The following is a 26,678-nucleotide window of genomic DNA, read 5'->3' on the forward strand; positions in this document are numbered from 1 at the left end:
AGTGACTTGAAAAGTCTCCAACCTTTCTGTTTCTCAGCTTACTCAGTCAGATGGCATTCTTACCTTGCAGGGGCTGTGAGAAGACCGCATGAATGAAGCACGTGAAATACAAAGTTGTACCTGACCCATAGCAAGAGTTAAGTAAATGGGAAGCTATTTTCGTCTTCGATCAAACTGTTTCCGGTAGTACTTGCCAGCTCTGCGACCTTGGGAAAGTTATTCATGTTTCTGAGTCTATACCATCATATTAAAAAAGTCTGCTCATGTGGCTGGAAAAGTAAAAATGCATACTCAGTGTGAAACAAGTTAGTGATGCACTATATTATATAAGCAATATTAAAGATTAGTATAAAGATTAGCATTAAATTATTGATTATATACTGCAATAGGAAGAAAAGATCTAGAGAGGGAATGGCACTGGGAGCGGTAGAGGAAAGGAAAGAAGGGGAAGGAAAAAAATACTTTGGCGCATTTTATTGAGAAAGGCAGTTATAAAGCTAAGTCCAGATGAAGTCACCACATATCCTCGATTGACAGGTGCAAGACCACGTGACATTATTTTGCTCTGTGAAGTTGGTTTTTACTTCTGATATATTTGTGGATATGCACTATACCACCTGCCTTTTATGACCTATAATTGTGACTGAGTTTCACCCTAGATCTTCGGGATTTTTCTACTAATTTGGTAAACAGTTCTTGGACGCTAAGAAGCCCATTTCCCTGTAACATGAAATATAGCCTAGTGCCAGGCAGAATCTGGCCAGGAATCAGGAGACATGACTCTGAAGAGGCGTTTTGCCAGGCCCAGCACTTAGGGGATGGAGGCTGGAGGATGGCTGAATGTTTGGGGGCAGCATGGGTGGCAGAGTGAAGGCAAGGCCAGCCTGAACTTTTGAGATTTTGTTTCAAAAAACTGAAAGGAAAACAAAACAAAACAAAACAACAGGTTTACCTCACATTTCTTAGAATCTAATGCCAGATATGGAATTCAGAACTTTTGCTTATTCCACCCTTCAGAATCCTCCCCGAAACCCTGGAAGGCATGTAGGTATTGTTGTACCCATTTTACTGTTGGGGTGAATGGTGGGAAAGCAATGTGTATCACTGGGCTTGAATTTTAGTTCTATCGTTGATGACCAGAGTGACTTGAAAAGTCTCCAACCTTTCTGTTTCTCAGCTTACTCAGTCAGATGGCATTCTTACCTTGCAGGGGCTGTGAGAAGACTGCATGAATGAAGCACGTGAAATACAAAGTTGTACCTGACCCATAGCAAGAGTTAAGTAAATGGGAAGCTATTTTCGTCTTCGATCAAACTGTTTCCGGTAGTACTTGCCAGCTCTGCGACCTTGGGAAAGTTATTCATGTTTCTGAGTCTATACCATCATATTAAAAAAGTCTGCTCATGTGGCTGGAAAAGTAAAAATGCATACTCAGTGTGAAACAAGTTAGTGATGCACTATATTATATAAGCAATATTAAAGATTAGTATAAAGATTAGCATTAAATTATTGATTATATAGTACATCCTTGTGATTAACCCCATTTTGTTTTTCTTGAAAATTTGGCAAGATATTCTAGCAAAGGTGACAGGTACTCAAGGACTCCACTGTTTCTACCTTAAATTGCCTAAGCTTCCATTTGTGAAGATTTAAAAAAAAAATGCAATTCCGGTCTTGTCTGTTGACCTCTAATGTGTGTTATAAATTTTTTCAGAGTGGGAAAAATTTTAATGAATGGATTAGACATGCAATAAGTATTTGCCTTGCACACTGAAATTCAGTAGCTCCTTGGGATGTGTTTTATCATACAACCCACAAGTGGCAGTGGGCATTTCCTTTGTGACAGCTTTTAAGGTACGTGGGGGCATAGACTATTGTCCTGACTTTACATGTAAGAAAGCTGAGGCTCCTCCGCTTTAGGGAACTGCCTAAGGTTTCATGGAGGAAATTGATGTTAGAATTGTTTTCCTATCTCACAATCCATTATAGCACATGTAACACCAAGGTGCATGCGAGTTGCTATTGTTTATATCTAGATGTCCCCCAAAGCCTCAGCTGCTCATAGGTGGGGCTTTGAGAGGTAATTGGATCACAAGACGTGACCCTCATCAGTTCACTCATAGGTTTGTAGCTAATTGTGATGTTGGGAGGTGAATTCCTTGTGGGAGGATGTGGGCCACTGGGAGTGTGGCCCGGAAGGGTGGGTCTCTCTCCCTCCCTGCTCCCGTGATCTCTCTGCAGTGCCATGAGCAATTTTCTTCTGCCAGGCCCCTCTGCCCCGTCTGCAGCCAGCCAACTATGCACTGGAACCTCTACAAACTGAAAGCTAAAAGAAACCTCTCCGCCTTAGAGTTGTGGGTGTTGAGTATTGTGTCACAGTGACTGGAAAGTGACTGAGACACAGATAAAAACTGGTGATTTCTTGGATTTTCTTTTTTGGGGGAGGGGGAGGGTTGTTTCCATTGTACAAATGCGATGCATTATTTATCTGAGTTCTCACTGTCGTCTCATGCGGTAAAGCAATCTTGCCACCCTGCAACATGATTCTGATGCTACCATGTGGAGTTAGGGCAGACCCTGAGGTTAAGGGCAGAGTATCCAAAAAGACTCCCCTCACTTCATTGCAGCCATGAGGCTGGCAGTCTTCTGACAGTGCATGATAAGTTCAGGAGTCTCATGATGCCTTTGGGTTCGATAATTCACAAGAGCAACTTGATGGGACAGCACCATGCTTAGGGTGACAGTTTTTCTTTTTTCCTTGTGAGGTCTGGAAAGATTTCTGAACGCAGGACTTCCCTCTCTTTTACTCACGGAATCAGCACATGAATGAGCTCATCAGCCAGGACCTCACCCAAGCTTCAGTGTCCATGGCTTATATAGAGTTTCATGGTTCAACGTTGGCCCATGTAGTTGAACACAGTCTCTAAATGCTGCTTCCCTTGCTGGAGAGACTGGATGAGTATCACCTGCCTCAGAGCCCCAACTCTCTAGTCACGTGGTTAGCATTTCTGGCCTGGTCAGCCCCTGTCCTGAGTCATCTCCTTAGCGTACACTTTAGATGCGATCCAAAGATTCACCCTGAGTCACATAGACAGCTCTCCCCCTGGGAAATTGCAAGGGTTTGAGAACTCTCTTCCAGGAACCTGGGCCAAAGATGAATCCTTTATTATACAACGGGATTTTAGACGAGACAAGGATCAGTACAGTTTGCTAAACTAAAGCACAGAGGAAAAGGCGAGGGACTGAGGTGAACGTGGTGGTTTTCTGAAGCTTTGAGCCAGGCCGTGTCAGGTCTTTTCTCGGCTCTTGAACTTGGGAGCCCCTGAAATTCCATCGCAGGAAGAGTTCTGGATCCACAGCCTTCCCGGATTCGCGCATCTGCGATCCAGGGCTTAGCTGGGTGTGCGGAATGCCTTGCCTGTGCCACACTCACCTTGGAGCACTCATCTATTTGACCACCAGTGTGTTCAATGAGTGATTACCATAGCCTAGGTGCTCTCCGAGGTGCTGGTGATAGAGAGTCAAGGTAGACAAAGACCCCTGCGTTTTTGGAGTTTGCATTCTAGTCGAGAAGGCAGATCATAAGCCGATAAGCACCCAAAGATATGCAAAGCAGGTGGTGATGGACACTTTGGAGAAAAGCAAATCGAATGTCTGGAACCTGTTGCACCTCCTCTGTTGGTGGGGCCGGGGAGGCCTGGACAAGCGTCTGCCTCAGGGCAAAGTTTGTAATTTGTTTTTGCTGTTGTGTGCCCTCCGGGTTAGAAAAAAAAAAAAAATCTGTCCCTGCATGCTTAGCAAGTCTGTTTGGCCTTTTGATTCTGCAGTGATTAAATGCCAGGCCACTGGGAATTCATTTTATTCTAATTCAAGGTTAAATGTAGGACAGACCTCCATCTTTCAAAATTCAACCATGGATCTTTTAAGGGCATCAGCCCCCCTTTGAGACCTCCTCTGACCTCCCCCACCCCAATTGCATTTAATTCCTCTTTTCTCTTCTTTCGCAGTGTTTCATTTATAGCTCTGTTATAACACATTTCATTGCTGTATGCGGAAGTGCATGCACAGGGTCTCTACTATTCCAGTACAATTTGAAATTTCCTTGGAAGTGGGAAGTTTTCTTCATTGTGTTTTTTTCATTGTATTTGTCTCCCTCCTTCCCAAACTTGTACACAGTAGCTGTTCAATTAACTATCGACTGAGAGACCTTCGCATCCTTATCATCCTTATCAGCGCTGCGATCTAATTTGCATTGTATAAGTTGCTTATCTAATTTCCACTGACTTCCCAGCTGAATGAAGTTTCACAAGCTTCTCTGAGACATTAGTTGTGACTGTTCCTTAGGAAAACATTCCAAAATGAAGACTTTTCAAAGAAATAACAACAATAGAATATATTTATTGTTTCATTTCTCATTGTAAGGAATACACAATATAGAGAGCAGAGAAAATAGAACCAAGTATAAAGAAAATAAAAATCACTTTCTTTCATTCCTTCCTTCATTCAGATGTCTATTGAGCTATTACTGTTCTCTCGGGACAGGCAAAACACTGCTACTAAACATCAATAGCAGGCCAAGTCCTGCTTTCACAAAGAAATTCAACAATTCCCGGGCATGGTGGCGCACTCCTGTAATCCCAGCACTCGGGAGGCTGAGGCAGGAGGATCACTGTGAGTTCGAGACCAGCCTGAGCTACGTAGTGAGTTCCAGGTCAGTCTCAACTACATAGTGAGACCCTGTCTCAAATCCCCCCCACCACAAAAGAAAGAAATTCAGCAATTAAATGGGTGATTATAATTTACACAATTAATTAATGAATTACAATTTCCATAAATCTTACATATGAAGATAGCGCTACATTTTTAGTGTATTTTTATACAATCTGTTTATAAAGGTAAAATATTCATAAAAACTGAAGACATGAGGGAATGCTATAGTATTTTTTCTAGGCTGCATTTAAAAAATTTAAAATATTATGAATATTTCTTCAGGTCTTCGAACGTTATTCTATGGTATCAGTTTATTTTATTTTTTGGTACCGTGGGTCGAACTCGGGCCCTTGCGATTCCGAGGCAGGCGGTGGCACCACTGAGCTAAATCCCCGTCTATAGTATCATTTTAAACAGCAATAATACTTCGTTGTAATAATGTTCCAAACTTTCAAACAGAGATATATTGATTGTTACCTTAGAAGACATGATCGAACAGGAGTTTTTCCCTCAAAGGGTGTGGAAAGCTTTCAAGTTTTTGCTGGATACTGCAAAGTCACCTCCATACTCCACCCAGCGGCTGGCCTTTCACACTTTTACCAGTAGCGCGTATATGAGAGGATGGGTGTCAGAGGGTCTTGTTTTGCTTTCCGCATTTAAAAAGGAAGTAAGCCGGTCCATGTGTTTTGTTGGCGAATGTGTGATCATTTCTTATGCACTGACCTCTAGTGACCCCTGTTCCAAAGCAGAGAACGAGTGAAATTTGTAATCAGCCTTAGGCCAGAGGAGCATTTTTACCAAGGTGAATGTCAGGACTACTGGATGGTCCGGCCCATAAAGTCAGGGAATGAGTAATAGGCTCTATTCTTTTTATTTATGTTAATTGATTCTCCAGTTTGGCCATCCTCTGGCCGTCACATGCAGAAAGGGCATTTAAGAAAAATTCCGGCCTGAGAAGGTCAGGAGCACAAGGAGAGAGCTAGGGCGGATGGTATCAGTGTCACTAATGAGATTGCAAAGAGGAGGCAGATCCTGTGCCCAGGAGAGGGTGTGGAAAGAGCAATCAGTCCGTCCAGACAACTTTTTCTGGGCAGGAAATCAGTGCCTTGTGGCTTCTGGCAGAGCACACACCGGAAACACAGTGCCAGCCCTGCAGGAGGACACGTGGAGAGGCTGTGGAGGGGCTGTGTCCCCTCTCTGCTAGTGCCAGTGTGACACAGCGTTTAGAGTGCCATGTGGTCCATGCCCTGAAACCGTTCTAATTTTCTTCTCACTGCATTTTTTCCCTCTTCAGAATGAAGAGCAGCCGGTGTCCTACAGGAAACTGGTCCGTGAGCTTTCTGAATGTGGAGCGGAATGCAAGGTGGGGAAGGGCATGGGGATGCCAGTCAGTAGGCTTTGCTCTGTCTTGATTCTACTGGCATGGACCTGTGACCTTGGGCAAGTCCCTTACCTTGTCCTTGAACAAGCCCCCAGCTTTCAACTCTTCCTGTTTATTTATTTTTGAGACAGGGTCTCACTATGTAGTTGAGACTGACCTGGAACTCACTATGTAGCCCAGGCTGGTCTTGAACTCACAGCGATCCTCCTGCCTCAGCCTCCTGAGTGCTGGGGTTATAGGCATAGGCCATCTCCCTTTTTTTTTTCTTTCTTTTTTTGGTACTGGGGATCAAACTCTGGACCTTGTACTTTCAGGCAGGCAGCAGAACCACTAAGCTGAATCCCTGATCCATGCAGTCTCCTCATTTTTAAAGCAAACAATTGAAAGCAAATGGCATTAATGCTTCTTCTGGCTTTAAGGTTTTTTTGATTCTATTGTCACCTAAACCAAAATTGTACATACAGGTTGAGGTCGAGGCTCATCTAATTTCCTCTGCCCAAATTTGGGGAATAACATGGAATTTCACAGATTTAGACTATTATCTCTCCTTTTTTTTTGGTACTGGGGATTGAACTTGGGACCTTGCGATTCCGATTCAGGTGGTAGCACCACTGAGCTAAATCCCTGGCCCTTCCTTTGAGTTTCTAATTTAGTTTTCTTAGAAAGAAAGGTTTGAAAATTTGTAGCATAATTTGTACACATGAATGACAGGTTCTTTTTATAGTTCTGTCTTGACTTTTGTAGTTACCACCAAGGTCTGACTTCGTATTTATGGTAATAATGGAGGAATAATCCTTTCCATTCCTCATTACCTTTTTCTCCGTTCTTTAATTAATTTTCTTAACTTCCTGCCTTGCCCCATTAAGTGATGAACAATTGGCAATTTACTGAAATGGCGTTCTACAGAAGGCCGGTGTGCTCGAGTGGCTGTCATTACTGTTATATCTTCATTGGCCCTAGAGAGAGAGAGAGAGAGAGAGAGAGAGGGAGGGAGGGAGTGCATGCACACACGCACAGAGAGTTGAGAAACACAAATTAGGAAGAAGAATGATTAGGTGGCTGGGTTTCAAAGAGAACATTTATAGATTCTATCTGGAACACATTTTATTAAAATTGCAACAAACTTTATAAAATCAGATGTATGGTTCATTAAGGGAACATTACCTTACAATTATGATTAATTAGATTAAACTTATGAAAGTGTGTTATTTGTTCAAATCAAAAGGGTGGGGGAAGATGATGGATGATGAAAGGGTGTGATAAATGAAGAAAGCAGCTGAACTAAATTGAATGTGTATTCATCCGTTTTCACTTCATAACTGATGATAAATTGAGCATGTCACATTTAACAATACATGTCTGGGTTTAAGCACACAGTTTCAGCTTCTGTTTGCTAATGCCTTGTGATAGGTAGTTGAGAGCAAAGAATTAAAATTTTAGTTCCTAGAGTTTTGTCTGCCTACCTCTTACTGAGAAACACAATTGAAACTCAGGGGAAAGAATTAATGGAGCTGTGCATCATAAAAATTTATACTTCCTCAGGCCGTGCTTAGGGTATTTAGGAGATTTATTTTACCTACCTGAAATGGATGTTTCTCTCCATTTGTAGGACTAATCATGAGGCAAACGTGGAAAGCACCTAGAATTTTAGAAATGTCTTTCTTTTCTTTTCTCAAATGTAGCCCTGTTTACCCTGGCATTCGATGGGAAGAAACACACCCCCAAACTCATTGGAGAGTCTGGGAAATTTAATGGTGAGAGGTAAACATCAAACGGTTTACATCAGTTTCCTGGAATCTCAAGTCTGCCAATATTTTAAATCACGTTGTGGTCTCTCAAGGGCTATGAAGCTGGTGCTGGGGTTGGGGAGGAAGTGTGTGGGAAACATTTCCGGTCAGACTGAAGGGGCACGAATTTGCCACACAAGAGTACGGAATCATTTATGGAAATAATTGTTTCTTGCTAGGAGAGATCAAGGGTTTTAATATAGGATCCAACATACAGGCAATATTTCTCTGCCCTGAAGTTCTTACTGAATTTCAGTTAAGACAATGTGAAATGTGAGATAGTTTGTGGAAAGATTACACCGTTTTTCTCCTTCTTCCTCACCTTCCTCCCCCTTCTTTTCCTCTTCCTCCCATAGATCTTTTGTTTTCTGAAAGGGCTTTGGCCAGATTCAGTTTGAATTGGGATGAAGGTTTTTGGTCAGTTTTGATTTGATCTAAAGCTCGTCTGCCAGCTCTAACTCAAATTCTATTTCAGCATCCCTAGCTCGATGTTTCCAGCGATGATGAAGCTTTTAAGGACAGAGTCTCATTTTTCAGGATACTTCATTTAGGCTATATGGTAGAAGAGACTTTTGGATAAGAATTATCCTTTCCTTGAAGCAAAGAAGACACTTAAGAAAGCCAGAAGGTGAGATAAACCGTGACAATTTGGGGGTTATGATGAAAGTGTTGAGAGACAACAAAAGAGTTGGTTATGTGGTTGGAAATCAGGTCTAAACCTGTACTTCTCAATGGAGGGGAGGTGGGCTGGGATGTAGCTCAGTGGTGCCTCTGCCTACCTCAGTGGAGGTGAGGTAGTTTTGCTCCCCAGGGGACACTTGGCAATGTCTATAGATATATCACTTGTCACAGCTTTGGGGAATGATGGTAGTGTCACTTACTGGGCAGAGATCAGGGACGTTGCTACAGTGTGCAGGATGAGCTCTCACGTAGAGTTATCTGAATTGCCCGACTCAAAATGTCACTGGAGACAAGGTTGCAACACCCGTTCTGAGTGAGGCATGAATTTAGAGTGGCAAGTTAGCGAACTGGGTGAGCAAGTGAGGATGAAATACAAGGCTGACATATATAAATAAGTGTAAATTATATTCCTAACGCAGCACGACGAACACTTCGGCCAATACTATGCCAAAGGGACCCTAAATTCAGCAACTTGGTTACAACACTAATAACTTAAAGTAGAATAGTGTGTAAATTGGGTTAGTCTTGGATCCAAACCAAAGTGATTTCATTCCTGAAGTACCAAAATAATTTTGCTCTGGTTAAATCTTTTTCATAAATGTTTGCCCTTACAAGTTGATTTGTTAAATCACAGTGAGGCTTTTAGGAGGTGCTGCAACCTCTGCTTTTATATAGAGAGGAATTGGAAACGTGGGTTTTGATCTTATGATTAAATTAGGAACAGAACCGGAAGCAGAATTCTGCTCCCTTGAGGTTTCACTTGATTCTGAGTCTGGCCACTTCCGGTTTCCCTGTGAGGAGATGGTTCTGTGAGTGGCAGGTTGTCTTAGGGAAAGAATAACCTGGGGGAGAGAGAAGGTGAGAAAGCCTTGAGCTATGTTAAACTATTCAAAAGAAGAGCTTAGAGCTAGAAACTGTCACACTTGTCTGAGTTCTGACGGGAAATACATTTCAGAGCCGAGACAATTCATCTGTCAGACTTGCCTTTGGAAGGATATTTACTCAGCTGTGGGCAGAGAGCTCCAGTGAACATCCAGGCTAATGAAAGTTTGATAATACTCAATATTCTGGAAAGAACGCTGAATCAAGTAGGTTCTTAGTGAGTGCCAGAACGTAATATGATAAAGAGCCTGGGGGAAAGTTCAGGGGAAGCAGAGAGCAACAGGATCCAGAGCAGCAGACTCAATATTGGGAGCTAAGGATTCTCTCCAGCAGGAGGAATAAAGGACGGGAGATGTTGGCTTTGTTTGTTTGTTTCAATTCATCTTTTACTGTGATGTGACACTTGTTTAACTTTTCCGCATTTTCTTTCTTTTTTGGTACCGGGGATCAAACTCTGGCCCTTGCGCTTGTGAGGCAGGCGGTGGCACCACTGAGCTAAATCCCTGGCCCTCTTTTCAGCATTTTTCAAGTGTAGAATTTAGTGGCATTAAGTGTATCTGCAATGTTGCACAATCGACTCTGTTCGGTTTCCAAATCGGTTGTTAACCAAAACAGAAACGGCAAGCATTACTTTCCTCTTCCCTTCGGCCCAGAAGATGCTTTCTCCTTTGTCTATTCTAGATACTGGCTCTGAGTTAGAATCACACAATCTTTGTTTTTGTCTGCTACAGTTCACTTCTGCATTTATGGTGCCTAGGAAATCAGGCACGAGAAAGCTACATGACAAATACAAAGAAAAGGCATAGCTGGAGGTAGCAGTAATACGTATTTTCAAGACTTGATATGTTAAAGATGTTAAAAACAATAATTAATGATGATAAGGCCTTGCATTTGAACGATGCTGCCTATTTCTTCAAAGAATTTTGACATTTCATCTCACCGGATGCTTGATTATTTCGGGGAAAAAGTCATCCTTTTAAGGTTAGATTTAGGTAGAATACGAATCTTCCCTCAGTTTTTGATTGAATTATCCTTAGCAATATCTTAGTGTACTGCTTTTGGGAATGACTCCATGTGATGGGCTGGTCGAAGAACAGGAATGAAAGGCATGATTCACAGTCATTGATCAATGAGGTCAAGGCCCACCTTTCTGAGAAGGAAATCGAGGAGATATCGAGTCCAACCTTTCGAGGTCCCATGGAAAATTAGCCACAGAGCCAGAATTAGAATTCACAGCCCAAGGCTCCAGCGTCCTGAACTGCTCACCAAGCACAAATCGTCCTTTGGCTCCTCCTGGGTGCCCCAAAGCACGAGGAACAAGTGCACATCCTTACATGTATTTTCCCACCACGCAGACAGTGCAAATTCTTCTCTTTTGGGGTCAGAGCTTTGCCCCCTGCCATTTCAGACTTGGGAAAAGGCTAAAATATATCACGTGAGGGTCACATGCTGCATGTCACCCGTTATCACCTGGTCCTGACTTCTCCCTTGGAAATCCAACTCTCTCTTCTGCCTGTAGGTCAGGATCCTGATCTTCCTGCTGAGCTCTGAATGCCTTGAGGGGACTGTAGGGGACATTTTGCTCCAATTACAGGTGCAGCGGAAAGGCTGAGCAATTAAAAGAGTGCCCTCTTCATTGGCAACTTTATCTGTCCCTGTCGGCAAACCCCACTTTTTCCCCCTCCCTGTGCAGTTTGCAGTTTGACACTTCCCATCTGATGCCACCTCGTAAAACTTGCAGGCAGCCATATAATTGCCTGACCCGCTTTCCAGGATATGTGGCCCCCTCCCCCATATCACCATGGAGAAGGCACTTACACTTGACACAGTGACTTTCCTGGGCCAAGTTCCGTCCTTTTATTGCAGAAAGGCTTTCAGGTATGCACTACAGGGCCCTCACTTGTCCTTAATAGGATTCCCTTCCCACCTTCCTCTTCTGCCAAAGGGAGAGATCGACATGTCTGCCTGAAATAATCAAGTGAGACCATGATAGGAAAAAGAGGTCAGGAAAGACTAAGTACCTGGTTTACCGGGGATGGTGCATCATCTGATCTGGGATCTTTCCATTTGGCAGTCTTGGAAGAACAAGTTGAAGGGCAGTAGTGATATTTGAATGACACAGCTTTGGCTTTGTGAGTGGAATGGATTGGGAGGACACGGAGCAGGGGACATGGGACAGGAGGGTGGGTGAGTGGCCTTTTAGGCTAGGGCAGTGGTTTTCCCACATGTGAATTGCTAGTGTGAGCCATTAAAGTGTAGGTGATGATTTAGAGACAGCTGCTGATTGTCTGCCCTCTCTTGCCTTACATTCAATCCTGAAAGGCAGCTTCTTTCTTGGCCCTGTGACTCATGCAAGATCCTCCTGCCTCAACTCTCCTTCCTGAGAGTCCTGATGACTAATTTAGAATTTGGTCTTTTCTAGCTGCTCTTCATCCTTCCGGCTACTATTCCGATTCTGACTTTCAGTGGGTCCGTTTCAGATCAGCGGTGCTTCTCAAACCAGGCTTGTCATCAGAAGCAGCTGGGCACACACCCACACCCCCCTAATATACCTTGGTGTTTTTAATTCATTTGGTCCTGGGGCTTACAAAGCCATATTTTCAAAATATTTCTCCTGGCTATACCAGTCATTGATCAGTCACATTTGTACAGGCTTTTTGTAGACTGTTTTACCACATGTTAGTTGCATTTCTTGACCCCAGTGTGCCTGTAGGCTGGTCTGTTACTGGGATTATAGTACTAACTATGATCAAATCACAGTGCAGTCCTGTACTTGGTAGAGGGCTGAAATAGGTTTTAAAAAGTTGTTTCTCTTCCCTGACTAAGGATAAAATTCAGTCTTTTTGGCTTAGCATGTAAGGCCCTCTTCAGTGCAATTCCTACCTGTCTTTCCAGTTTCTTCTCTTATTCCTTTCTGGCCTCAATCCCCCTGCACTGGATGTACCCTCACCTGGATTGTCTCTCCCTCTCCATCATTCTCTGGAGTGACTCTGGATGGGACTCTGCATGAGGCTTTCCTGTTTGAAGCCCTCCTTCATCAGGTAGCACTCGTACCTGCTCTGTGATCTGAGGCAGCTTCCCTATGCCATTGGGCATGGTGGTTTGTCTTCCCCATACTGAAGCATGCTGAGTTTCAGGGACTATGTGATGTGACTGTGGTTTATGAAACTAACATGGGATCTGGAAAACAATAGGTCTAAGAATTGTGTGTATGAAGAATGGACAAAATAGTGTCACATTTGCAGTGTGGTTAAAAGGATCCGGGGTGGGGGGCTGGGGATGTAGCTTAGTGGTTCCACCACCTGCTTCACATGTGCAAGGTCCTGAGTTCGATCCCTTGTACCAAAGAGAGAGAGAGAGAGAGAAAAAAAAAAAAAGGAGCCAGGACTCTGGTCCCAGATTAAGCAGGTTTGTGATGGTGCCACTTAATAGCTAGGTGACTTTGGCCAAAGCACTTGCTTTCTGTGACTCTATGTCCTCATATAGCACGACATAGGCTGTTACTGTCATTATCATTCTTAAATATGAAAAGGATATCAACAAAGGGTTTGGATGGGAATAATGGAACACAAGGTCTCCTTTGTGACTTGGGCAAATAATGTGATTGGTCCATGAAATGGCAGTTAAAACCCCACCTGTGTCATGGACAGGTAATAACATTCAGATTATCAAACACTTCTCTAAACAAAACTTATTATGATGAAAGACACACTGCCGTGAGGTCCCTTCAGAATGCTCTCCCTTAACTTCAAACATAGTTTTTCCATCCTTCTGTGCCACTTTCTGAAAAAATTCTGGAAGTCTTTTTTTTTTGTGAGTATCTTTAGTTGTACAGTTGTGGCTGCCTCAATGTCCTGAATTGATTCAAAATATTTACCATTCACGTTCATTTGACTTCGAGGAAGAGCCAGCAGTTGCACAGTGCCAGATCCGGCGAATAAGGTGGATGAGGACAGAGCATTGTGGTTTTATGAGCCTAGCTTTCTGTTTGCTGGTAGTCAGCAGCAGCATTTACTGTATTTTTTTTAAGAGTAAGAAAAATTTATTGAGAGAAAGATAGCTTCTGCCCAAGAGAGACAGAAGGGGAACAGAAGGTGGTTACCCACTCACCCAACTTCTCAAAGGTGTTTTATGGGACAAAGCCATGAGGAGAAGTGGGTTCAAGGTTGGACAAAACTGTAGTCAATGCGTAAGATTGCAAGTACGGTTGCTTAGGTAATACTGATCCAATGAGAAATCACAAGGTGGACAAAACTATGAACAACCAACGAGATTATGACAAGTATAGTCACTTAAGTAATATTGATGAAATGGGGATCCAATGGGGAGCAAGTCATGTAGCAAGTGTACAAGTAATGAACAAGGATTTTCTGTGGTAAGGGCTTGGTCAGGGATCTTTCTTGGAAGATCTTGGTTTCCCTACCCAGGTGATTGATACCTATTTAGAATATCAATCACTTCTATTCATGCTATGTAGGTGTGATAGTTTCTCTTCTTTTACAATGCTGGCTTTCAGTAAATGTGTTTCTATTGTCCTCCATGTTGACTCCTTGAGGGCTGGCCCTGTCAAACTGCCTACAAGATATCTAATTAAGTTATCTATCTACAATATTCCCTCCTCTGAAGAAGTACACCTAACTGCTATGGCAGGGCAAAGGACAAAGACCTTTCTGGCTGCTTCTGGCAGAAGAGGGTCATTGTGATCAGCAGTCAGTTGCTCTACAAAGGGTGTATCTAAAGACCGTTGACAGGCACCAGGCAATGTTGTCTTGGGTAGGTGCATAGCTTTGAATGTCTGACCAGTAATCTCGGTGGGACCTCCAAAATGATGCAGAGGGAGGAGATGCAACTCCCAAACCTGCTAGACACCTGAAGTGCAAGTTCATCTTCTCTAAAATTGAAGAATGAATTCTAGGAACAATGGAAGTGAAGAGTAGGAAAGATGGCTTTTTTTTTTTTTTTTTTTTTAATTTTTTGTAATGGGAATTGAACTTGGGCCTTTGCACTGGTGAGGCAGGCAGTGGAAACAGTGAGCCAAATCCCTGGCCCAAGAGAAAGAGAGCTTGTGCTTAAGAGAGACAGAGGGGGAACAGAAAGTGGGTTACCCCTACCGTATTTTTAGAAAATCATACATTGTAATGACACTCAGGAAAGACAACTTCCAGAACTGCTTCAAAAAATGGCAAGGATGGGATAAATGCATTCAAAGTGCACTGGGGTGGGGGGTGTATTTTGAGGGGGACTCATGGCAATATGTCTTTTACTTTTTTATCTCTTTGAACTTTCATAGCACCTGTATGAGGCAGATATCCTTGTATCCCTCTTTACCAATGGTGAAACTGAGTCACTTGCCCATGCTTACAAAGTTAGATGTATAGGGCCAGGGCTTGGATATAGGTCTATATGGCAAAACTTTACATCTAACCAGGTGGCCCAAATAGAGTAAAAATACATGTGAAAGAGTTTTGATCATATTGCTTTTGCTTAATGATTAGCTTGGATATAAAATATAGGAAGAAGAAGAACTTTGATTTGGTCATTTTCTTAACTGGCCAATCCAGGCTGTTATATCAAAATATCATAAGCTGTGTACCTTGCACAGCAATTTATTTTTTTTAAATTAATCTTATTGGTACATTTTATTTTAATTTAAAAAAATATATTTTAATTGGTACATTTTAGGTGTACAGTACAGTTACACTCATCATTGGGATCTTGTACCTTTACATGATGTATCTTGATTCTTTTTTTTTCCATCCCTCTTGCCTCCCTTCACCCCTCTACCCTTCCCTACTTACAAAGATATTTTTTCCAGTTCTCATATTTTTTCTTTTCCCTTTTTAGCTTTCCCTTACCCCTCCCACTTCCCCTACGCCTTTAGATCTTTTCTTCCTATTGCACACTATCAATCATAACATTTTGATCCTTATTTACACTTTTAGTTTTTCACACCAGAGAAACTATTTGGTATTTACATGTGTGTCCCATTAATTTCACTTAAGAGTATGTCCTCAATGTGCATCCACTTAACTATAAATGTCTCTAGTCTCCTGTCCTTTGTGGCTGAGTAGTACTCCATTTTATTAAAAAAAAACCACATTTTCTTTACCCAGTCTCCAGTTGATGGTCAACTGGGCTGTTTCCAAGCTTTAGCTATTAAAAACTGTGCTGCATAAGATTACTGACATTGAGAAATGGGAAGAAAGGAGCTAAAGGTGTAGGGAAGGTGGGACGGGTAGAGGAAGGGTAAAAACGGAAAAGAAAAAAATGTGAGATAATGAAAAGATGGAAATAAAGTGGTTGTAGATGGGGAGGGGAGGAGGGGGTGAAGGGAGGGCAGGAACAAGGGGAAAAAATGAGAACCAAGACTTGTCACGTAGAGGTACAAGATCCCAACAATGAATGTAACTGTACTGTATCCCTAAAATGTACAAATAAAGTCAATTAAAGCTGAAAAAAAACTGTGCTGCTATAAATATGAGTGTGCATATATCACTGTGGTGTGAGGCTTTCAATCCTTTTTGTAACTGCACTAAGAAGGGGACTAGCTGGATCAAATGGAAGTTCTCATGTTAGTTTTATGAGGCATCTCCACATTGATTTCCACAGTGGTTGCACCGGTCTACACTCTCACCAACCATGGAGAAGGGTTCTTTTTCCTCCACAGCTCTGCCAGCATTTGTTACTGGGAGATTTCTTGATATTAGCCATTCTTTCTGGAGCGAGGTAAAATTTCAGGGTTGTTTTAATTTGCAACTCTTGGGTGACCAGTGATGTGAATGTTTTTCAAATATTTATTTGTCATTTGTATTTCTTCTTTTTTTGGTACTAGGGATTGAACTTGGGACCTTGCACTTGTGAGTCAGGTGGCAGCACCACTGAGCTAAATCTCTGGCCCTTGCCCTTTGTACTTCTTCTTCTGAGAAGTGTGCATTCATTACAGATGCCCATTTTTGGACTGAGTCTGAGGAACGGCTGGCAAATTTCCCCCCCACATTGTGGGTTGTCTTTTTACTCAGTGGTTTCTTTTGCTATGTAAAAGCTTTTTAATAAGATGAGATCCCAGTTGTTGATTATTTGTAATATTTTTGTGCGATCAGGACTTTTGTTCATAAAGTCTTTGCCTACACCTGTGTCTTCAAGAGTTCTAACTGTTCCATCTTCCAGCAGATCTAGTGCTTCTGGTTTACTTATATCTTTGATCCACTTTGATTTTAATTTAGTGCAGAGATATGGGTCTGGGTTCAATCTTTGGATGTGTAAAGCCAGTTTTCCCAGTATCATTTATTATAGAGGCTCTCTTTTTGCCAGTGAAGGTGTTTGGTCCCTTTGTCAAAGAAAAGGTGGCTTAGTTTGTTTAGAGTTGTTCCTCCATCTTCTAATTTATTCCATTGATCCTTGCATCTGTTTTGTTGTCGTTTGCTTGTACCATGTTTTTATTACTATAGTTTTGTAGTATAATTTCATGTCAGGGATTGTGATGCTGCCTGTCTTGCCTTTGCTGCCTAGAATTCCTTTTGCTATTCTAGGTCTCTTCTTGTTGCAAATGAAATTTATGAGTGTTTGCTCTAGTTCTATGAGGTATGCTATTTGTATTTTGATCAGGATTGTATTAAATCTGTAGAACAATTCTGGAAGTATGGCTATTTTCACTATATTGGTTCTTCTTACCCATGAACAAGGGATAGCTTCCATTTTCTTTTTTTCCAGGTACCAGGGATTGAACTCAGGACCTTGCACTAGCAAGGCAGATGTGGCACCACTGAGCTAAATTCCCAATCCTTATCTTTCCATTTTCTGATATAGTCTGATTTTCTTTTTCAGAGTACTGTAGTTTTCAGTATAAAGGTCTTTTACTTCTTTTTTTAGATGAATACCTAAGTATTTAATTTTTGTGTGATGATATTGTGAAAGGTGTGGTTTCCCTGATTTCTCTTAGTGAGTTTTTTATTTGTGTACAGGAAGGCTTTTGATTTTTGAGTATTGCCTTGTATCCAGGTACACTATTGAATTTATTTATTGAATTTAGGAGTCTTTTCGTGGCATTTTTGGAGTTTTCCATGTCGATTATCATGTCATCTGCAAATAATAATTTTTTTCATTTTTTTCCTTTCCTATCTTTATTCCTTTTATTTTTCACTTATCTAATTGCCCTGGCTAGTGTTTCCAGAGCTATATTGAAAAGGAGTGGTGATAGTGGACATCCTTGTCTTGTTCCTGACTTTAGAATGAAAATTTCAATTTTACAATAGACATTTCTGGAAGTTGCAAAATCTGAGATCCGGTGTCTGGTTAGGTCATTCTTTCTGGTTTGCAGATAGCCGTCTTCTCATACACTGTGAGAAAAAGAGGGACAAACCAAGGACTCTGTGTCTCTTTTTATAATCCCTCATGACTTCACCCTCATGACCTAGGTCCTTAAGGCCCAATCTCCTAATATCATCACGTTGTAGTTTATGTTTTTAGTGTATTAGCTTTTTGGGGGCATGGATATCTAGTTCACAACCCATGCCCTTTGGGAGAAGAAGGGGAAGAAAAACATATGGAAAAGGTGAAAAATGGAAAGCATAGCAACACAGAGAGGAGCCTAGACTGGAAGTCAAGAGCTAGCATTTTCACTTGGGCTCTGCCCAAGGGTGAGTTGCGTGGTCCCAGGTAGGAGGAACCTTTCTGCTTCTCAACCCAGAAATGAGATGCCAATACTCAACACATTTTATAGTTCTGTTTTGCAATATCTAGGTCAGATGATTTATTAGTGGTTTCTTTATTTGAAACAAGATTCTCAGGATGTGATCAGGATGTATGGAGGGTTTAAAAATTCCTCATTATTTATGCACTGGTGCAGAACCTCTGATAGGTGTTACTAGAGGATGCTTGATCACTATGTGAACTGTGTCCAGCTCCTCATTTTTTTTTTTTTTGTACCGGGAATCGAACTTGGGGCCTTAGTGATTATGAGGCAGGCAGTTGAACCACTGAGCTAAATCCCCGACCCCAGTTCCTCATTTTCAAAGAAGCTACAAAATGGGAGAGTCCTCTTTCTTCCAATACTCATGGTCCTGACCCCAACTGGTGCTGCTGGAAATGTGGTGTGTGTGCTTCTGGCGCTCCCTCCTGGCCTCTCTCTTCTCAGGCTCATCTCTAGGCATCTTCAGCACCTTCCCTGCCTCTGCTTTGGGGAACTGAGTCTGTGGGTTTCTTCTTGCCCTTCTGAGTTATGAGCCCATCTTTCTCTACTGGCTCCTTCCTGTTCGAGTTTCAGTACGTTACCTGTAAGAAGTGGGAGTCCCTCTGGTTGGAGGCCACTGGCCTCACACAGAGCACCCTTACCATCTCCCTTGGGTCTCAGAGCATGCAGGTTTCTTTGGAGAAGCATCCTGTTGTTCCTTTGCCTACACAGGTGTTGCTCCTAGATGCTTCTTTGTCCTCCTGTTTCCCCTCTCCTGAAAGGTCCCACAGAACAGTGCACGTTTGTGTCTTATGCCTTCCCCTTATTTCGGTGATTCTCCCCACCTCCCCCACCATAGGATGTCATTCGCCAGAAGCTAATGAGCTTCATTACCGTTATGCCAACAGTTATGAGATGTTCCGAGACAGGGATCCATGGAGGACCACGTGGCATTTTACCGTCTCCCAGTTCTCCCTTCCCTCCCTCTTCCTTCTGTCTCTCTTTGTCATTTCCTGCTTCTTGGGACACTGACTTTGTCCTCCACTCTGACATATAAGTTCTGAGAACTCTGGGTGGCTCAGTGGAGCAGGGGTTGTCACATCAACATGATCACCCCTCTTTCTAGAGCATGAGAAAGTTCTACATTTTTCTTCTTCCACGTAAGAAAGTTGCTTCTTGAAATAAGCACTTGATTAGTAAGTTTATTAATTTTTTATTTGTCTCTTTACTAATAAATGTGTTTCAGCGCACGAGTATTGGGGAAGAGAACAGAGCTTTATCTGTAAACTTAACTACTGTAGCAGAGTTTGCAACAGACTTTTCCTATTTTTTTCCCTGTTCTAAAATTTTTCTTGAATAACTTTTTGTGGATTTTGTATCAGTTACACGATGACTCACTCAGCCTCTTTTCCTTTTAGATAATCTCATCTATATGATTTACATTGATTATGTTAATTTAGTGAGGAGAAGGAATATTTCCCACCATTTCTGAAATTCTTTCCTACGCATGTGTGAGTAATCACAAGCATTCAAACCCTAAGTGAGTACATTTCTTCAGGTATAATGATAGAGCCTTTTTCAATCTTTCAATAAGTCTCAAGAAATATTCCAGGAACAAGCAATTTCTAAAATGGTTTTTGTGCTCTAACAAGTTCAAAAGTTCTTATTGTGTCTGCTTACATAATACCAACTATCTACTGAAAATGCTAATGCAGTAATGTTCTGTGTGAGGGAAAAGGTTTAATAAGAACAAGTCCTTAACCCATAGATTTATTTAGTTCAACAATGGTTTTTGAGCACTGCTATGTGCAAAGCATAGCATTAGGGGTTGGAATCAAAACTGAGTCAGTGAGATAACGTTGGTAACTGGAGGATGTTTATGAACTCTTTCCATTATAGTTATTTCGAACATTGGGATTACTTTCCCATTTACGATCATGCCTCTGTTTCTTAGATATTTTCCTAGAGCTTTTGGTAGTAGGAGAGATGAAGAAGGAGGAGGAGGAGAAGGAGGAAGAGAAAAAAGAAAGAAGATATTAACTGCAGTCACCTGCGTATGAGATTTAGCTAAAATAAGGATTTCCCAACATTTATTCTTTCCACAGATTTGTGTAAGTTTATATTTCACACCCATTTTCCATAAATGTTCTATCTCCTCTAACTTTTTCACTTAATGTTTTTCTTTTTTTGACCAATGACAGATATGGAACTTAGCCCCATTTCCTAGATTTCTTTCCAAATAACCCTCATGGGGATTTTTTTGTTTATAGCAAAATTTAGTAAATGTTTCAGATGATGGAGGAGGTTTTGTGGATCCGAGGCACAAATAGCAGAACGCTTAATGTTAAGCATCCTGTTCACCCGAGGGCTTCAGCGCCCACGCACTCCAGGTCCCCCAGGCCCAGCTCCCTCCCTTGCTTTTCTAGAGTCCTCCACAAGCTTCCCATTTTTCTCCTGCAGAGCTGGTTTCCCTTTCCTAGTTTAATCCTTAATCTCATGATTTTATTTTCGTATGTCAAGATGTTTCCTATGTAGATACGTTTTCTTTCTACAAGGCACTGTAGCGACAACCATTGAAATAAGTATTTTTCTTACTTTATGCAAATCTAGATAAATGATAATATTTGCTTCTCATCTTTTCCTTGTTGATCTACTTTTCCTTTTCTGGTATTTCTGAGGTTGTGACCTGTGGAACATAGAATGCCAATCAAAAGCCAATAGAGCTTTGGGAAACCATAGAAAAGAACAGTGGAGCACAGCAGTACTTTTGGTACCTAAATTGCGAAAATGTAACAATTCCTTATAAGGCTTTTGGTCTAGGTTGCTGTGGTGCTTGTTAGCAAGTACCATTATCCTTTCAGCCCAAGAAGTTAGTGAAATGAGGGTAATTATGGAATGGATGTGTTATTGTAGTCTGACAAAAAGTCCCAGGATTGTGACTCAATGGATAGCAACACAAACTACCTGACCTTACCTTTATTCCCCCACCCCAAACAAAAACAAAGACAAAAACAACTCAACCTCTTGCAACCCTAAATGAAACTCTGATTCCTTAAGTTTTTTCTTGTTTTTGTATTTTGTGAGTTCGTGTTTGCGATACAGAATGATTACGTTTCTCATGGGGAGTTGGTACATGTACACAACACACCTCAATTTTTTAAAATCCCCCTTTCCTCCTTATCTCCCCCTCATTCCCTTGGTTCCCATCCCTTTTGCAAAAGAAAGATCTATCTCCCCTTTTGGTATAATCTGTCTTTTGTTTTGCTCTTTGTTTATGTTTTGGGTTTCTCATATCAGAGAAATCATATAATATTTAAGGTTGTGTGTTGGATTTATTTCATTTCATATGATAGCCCCAAGGTGCACCCATTTTCCTACTCAGGTTTATCCTTCTCTATGGCACAGTAGCACTTCTTTGTGTATAAATACTACATTTTCTTTAACCGTTCTTCTGTTGATCAGCACACAGGTCACTTTCTAACATTTAACTATTGTGAACTGGATCAAAGATCTAAATGTTAATCTGCTATTTTTAAAATTTTACTAACAAAAACATGATGAGGTGAATAAATTTCCCCAAGCAGGTACTCTTTTCTACTATGCAAGTGATAATTTCAAATAACAAAGAACAGTTGTGCTACATATTCATTGAGAAGTGAACTTATAGGAGGCTGACATGTAAGAATATTTGTATGGTAATTTGTTTGTTAAAAGAGTGATGTCGAAAACAATTTTACCCATTAGATCTTAATTTGACAACACTGTTCCCACTGAATATACTGATATAATACTTTGACAAATCAGGCAGTAATCTTTAGATTTCTTTGTTGGGTTATCTGTAGGCCTTTATGCTTTGTTTGTCTGAAAATGTCTTTATTTTACTGTTGTTTTTGAGGCATACTTTTTCTGTGTACAGAATTCTATATTATAAGTAATTCTTTTTCACAAGTTGGAAAATGCCATTGCATCCCCTCTGGCTCCCATTATTTCTGTCAATAGATGTGTTAATCTTACTGTGGCACCGAATTACTTTTCATCTGTGGCTAACCTTGAGTCATTTCTTTTTGTCTTTGTTTTTGTGTCATTATAAAGAAATGATTAGATGAGAGCTGTTTTTGAACCAGTGGCTTAATGTTTATCATCAATATTTAACAGTTACGTTGTATTGTCCTCAAATACTGTATTTTTCCTATTCTCTTTATTCATCCTTTCACTAATTCCATTTATTTATTTAAAGATTTTTTTTTTAAGAGTAGAAAAATTTATTGGGGAGTAGGAATGGGGAATAGGAATAGCACCTGAGAGACAGGAAGAGAGTTCCAAATGGGGTGTAAATGAGTCCACTTCTCTGAAAAGGTTTTATAAAGCAAAGTCGTGAGGGGTGGGTACAACGTGGGTCAAATTATAATCAACTAATAAGGTTACAAGTACAGCCACTTAGCTAATATTGATCCAATAGTAGCAAGGACATATGGGTGACATCATTAACCTTGGTTGATAATCTATTGTCTTAGTCTTGTCTTTAGTCTTACTGGTCTTAGTCTTAGTGGGTGGGAGAAGACAGCCAACCCTTAGGGAGATAATGGTTTATTTATATGGGAAATCTCAAGATGGTGGTACAAATAATCTCAAGTTTCTGTTTATCCCTCAGGGAAGTATATAAATCAGACCATTGAGACTTTAATCTTAGATGCACCTCCAGCCTCAGGTTTTGATATATTCTCATCTTCTGCACTGACTTCCTTAAGGGCTTATCTCTGATTGCCTATACTATTTCTATATAACTTAGTTGTCTATCACACTGCCCCCTCTGCAGAGGTGTCCCTAACTGAAGTTGGAAGAGAAGGGGTGTAGTTACCATCTAGCTTCTTCAAGCTGAGAAGGGTTCGTGTAGGGGATACCACAGTCAGGAGTCTTCTCCAGAGGGCCAAACTAATGGGCCTTGGAGAGAGGTCATGCTGTAGTTTGACAGTTATGAACTCCCTTCAGTAGGTCGATCTAGTGGATCCCAGTAAAAGGAGTCTGGCACATTTGTCATTGGTTCCATCTGCGTGATCACTCGGAGTTTGGCAGCCTCTAGTGGAGAATAAACAAATTTTCTAAGAAATTAAAGCATGTATGATCGAAGCCTGAATATTAGAATGGAAAGGCAGGTTGGGGAGAGAGCCACATTCAGACACTGCTCTTAAGGGACTGGAACAGTGGTTGTAACCAGTTGGCTCTTAAATCCCTCTACTGATGGAGGTTATCTATGAGTCAAATATTTCTGGCCATAAGTCCCTCTAGTTCTAGCTGTTCAAAGATGGAAAGTTTGGTGGTTCTGAAGGACAATTTTAGGTAAGAAATTTAAAGACTCTTATTGATCTTTTACAGCTTCCATCATAGTTTTTCAGCCTTACTGAGCCATAACAGTGGTCAGCTACTGGGGCAGCTGAACACTGAAAAAAGGGGCCAGCAGTTGGAGACCCTTTCTATATCTAGCTTTTAGTACTATGGTATTGTTTTAATATATCTTTTGGTTATACTTTTCTGCTGGGTTTTTAAGACCAACTTAAAGTGAGACCTGTGTCAACCAAAATTAACCTCCTGGTATCTAACTAGGTCAGTTAAAGTCTTCTCAGGCATTACTCCTAGAGCCTCTCTGCTCCTGTGTCAATGTCAGCCACCACAATCTTGCTCAACCATGTTGTTTTCTGTGAAAGAATGGGAGACTTTTCTGTGTTTGGTGACCTTCCTTTTTGGTACACTGTACATCCACTGATTCCTGTCCTCCTTGTTCAGGAGGTTGGGTGACTCAACAAAGTTGTAGGATCCTATAGAAAAGGTTCCCTCCTGTCCTGGGTCCTTGTTGACCTTGGAGTGCCAGGGCCAAAATAGTGGCTGTCCTCTTAGCCCAGTTACCTTTCTAGCTCTGGTCTCCAAACTTCAGTTGTTGAACACCCAGAAGAGAAGCTCAGTTACTCAGTATTGAAGTGGAAGCAGTGAGTTAAACTGTTATGATCTCATCTGGGCATCAAGAATTTTGAAATATAAAATATAGCCAGAGGACTGTTATTTTTTAATTCTTTTGGTATGGGGGATCAAACTTGGGTCCTTATGCTTGCGAGTCAGGCAGTAGAACCACTGAGCTAAATCCTTGGCCCTGTTATTTCTTCTTAATCATAGTTGTTTTAGGTGTTGAATCCCTGCAGAATATTAACAGAGAATGATTATAAAGTTTTACAGAGAAAACTTGAGATCAAGAGCCACACATAGTATTTTAGCATGACAATCATGATATTAACTTTGAAACACATTTAGATGTCCATCTTAGTATAGAATAACTTTTTAGTCAGTTATCTAATTGTAATATATTAAATGATATAAAGAAACTTTTGCCCAAATTTGTTGTCTTTTAACTATTTTGGTTGCTAGAGTGATATTTAGGAGAATGTACTTGTTTACAGATATACTTTAAGGATTATTAATGTCTAATCTCTAATCATTAGAGTGACATTGTCTGGAAGGTACAACGTTCAGGTACCTTTAACTGTTACAATACAATTCCACAACGATGACACAAGCACAAGCCTGAAAATGGATCTGTATCCTTTGGCTGGCTGTCCAACCCTGGATCGGCAGGTGTACTTTATCACAAAAGGCTGAAACACAAGTAAAGGGATGCCACTAAGTAAGGAATGAGCCTAAAACATTTACTACCGTTAAAAACTTTCACCAGTAGGATGTTTTTAGTTTTGAAAGCTTAATCAAGAGTATTTTAGTATGTCAAAAGAACCTTATTGTTTTAGACATAGAAACCTTAACCTTTTAATTATAGATGATTAAAAAATATCTTAGTAGTTGCTTTGGTTGACTCCTGAGAACCAAATCATAACATTTAAGCACTTTAAACTTATACCTATTACCTTTATTTATTTATTTATTTTTGTACGAGGGATAGAACTTGGGACCTTGTGCTTATGAGGCAGGCAGTGGAACCACTGAGCGAAATTCCCGGTCCAATACTTATTGTCTTTAACCAAGGAAAAGCTCTTAAGTTACTGTAGACAAACAATAAACAGCACATTTGCAAAATCAGCTTTTTGATGTCATCTCAACTAGCTAACAAGCTAGGTGGATGCATGTTACTAATTTTAAATACATCTTTATTTTTATTTTGTTAACTCTCTGTTAACCCTGTGAACAAAGAGTTCTATCATAAGTGTCTACTTATCTATATACCAACTAAAGTAGAACATATGCCTGAAAATTGACACATAACAACATATATAGCAACCCAATCATGTATAATCCTTAGGCTATCAAGCTTTATTTCTTACAGTACAACTTTAGTTGCAAAATAGCATCATAATCAATATTTCCCTCTGTATTTGACTTCCTCTCTAGGGGGTACATAGGCCACAAGAGGGTGCAGGAAAATATTAAACTGTTCTTTCTCAACACATGAATGTTGAACAAATTCTAGTGCTTACTTCCAAAGGAGTAAGAGTATATGACAAGTTTCCTAAAAAACAAGAAGGAAAAAAATAGGCAACGCTTTAAATCCCTACTTGGTTTTTATGTGCCCTGAATGTGTCCCCAAGATGAGCTGCTCCAGAGAACATAACTGCTATCTGGAGAGTGACCAGAAGATTGGTTGCCCCAGACTACCCCCCCCGACCCACACATTCCCCCATCTTCTCCGGAAACTCAGATTCTTAACTCCAAACTGTGTTTGCCAAAGCACAAACTATAACCGATTCCCACTATAATGGCCATGTTTAGAGAAGGAAGCATTGCTAGCAAAATTAAGCCAATAGGCTAGGGATTTAGCTCAGTGGCACTGCCGCCTGCCTCTCAAGAGCAAGAACCCAAGCTGGATTCCCAGCACAAAAAAAAAAAAAAAAAAAATTAAACCAGTGATCAAGAGAAATGAGTAATTATTTGAAAGAGAGTGAGAGGGTGAAAAAGGACAGATTGGAAGTGGTGGGAACACTTCCCAGCATGCAAAAGAGGTCAGTTCTAGAGATAGTAGAGGCAAGTAATGGTTCAGGAAAGTCCTGCCCTGGGACCTGCAGCAAAGAAGTCACTGAGTTGTTTGTGTTGTCTACCTAGTCACCTAGGCGATCTACCTTAGCAGCAAGACAAGGCTACATTTCGCTCAAAATCCACTCTACAGATTTTTATGTCTCTACATCTGTAGCACACGTATGAAACCCACAGATTAAAACCTGTACTTATTGTCCAACAACCACAATTTACACATTAGTGGAGGTGCTTCCCTTTCCTACACACATAAATGGTGAAAACCAGGCTTAGGAGAGGAGAGAGAACTAGTAGTTCAGCCCCTTTTTGAGAGTACGAGGGAGTGAAATAAAAATGTGGTTTAGAAATTCTCTCCTGAATGAATGTAGTCTGGTCCTTTAAGTGTAATGCTTAGGAAATAGCTCCTTCTGGTATCACCCAGAAGTCAATTCTTTCCACTGGGCCTCAGGTTTCAATTTCCCATACCCACTGGATGGGAAATTGTGCCCAGAATAGTAGGCAAGGACATCACCTTCTTGTGTGTGTTCCCCTGGATGAGCAAAAT

General features: G+C 41.0%; 2 long non-coding RNA genes across 2 annotated transcripts in view; both read left to right on the plus strand.

The window, feature by feature from the left end:
- Positions 1-136, plus strand: part of LOC104857749 — a 35,899-nt gene extending 35,763 nt beyond the window's left edge. Inside the window, exon 5 of the long non-coding RNA XR_778948.2 lies at positions 71-136. This is a non-coding gene — a long non-coding RNA (uncharacterized LOC104857749). The remainder of the gene's footprint in view (positions 1-70) is intronic.
- A 5,797-nt stretch (positions 137-5,933) lies between these two features.
- Positions 5,934-26,678, plus strand: part of LOC104857758 — a 33,301-nt gene continuing 12,556 nt past the window's right edge. The window contains exons 1-3 of the long non-coding RNA XR_778951.2: positions 5,934-6,073; positions 7,774-7,852; positions 8,354-8,506. This is a non-coding gene — a long non-coding RNA (uncharacterized LOC104857758). The remainder of the gene's footprint in view (positions 6,074-7,773; positions 7,853-8,353; positions 8,507-26,678) is intronic.

This window comes from Fukomys damarensis, unplaced genomic scaffold, assembly GCF_012274545.1.
Source record: "Fukomys damarensis isolate Sample0158 unplaced genomic scaffold, DMR_v1.0_HiC HiC_scaffold_37, whole genome shotgun sequence".
Lineage (NCBI taxonomy): Eukaryota > Metazoa > Chordata > Mammalia > Rodentia > Bathyergidae > Fukomys > Fukomys damarensis.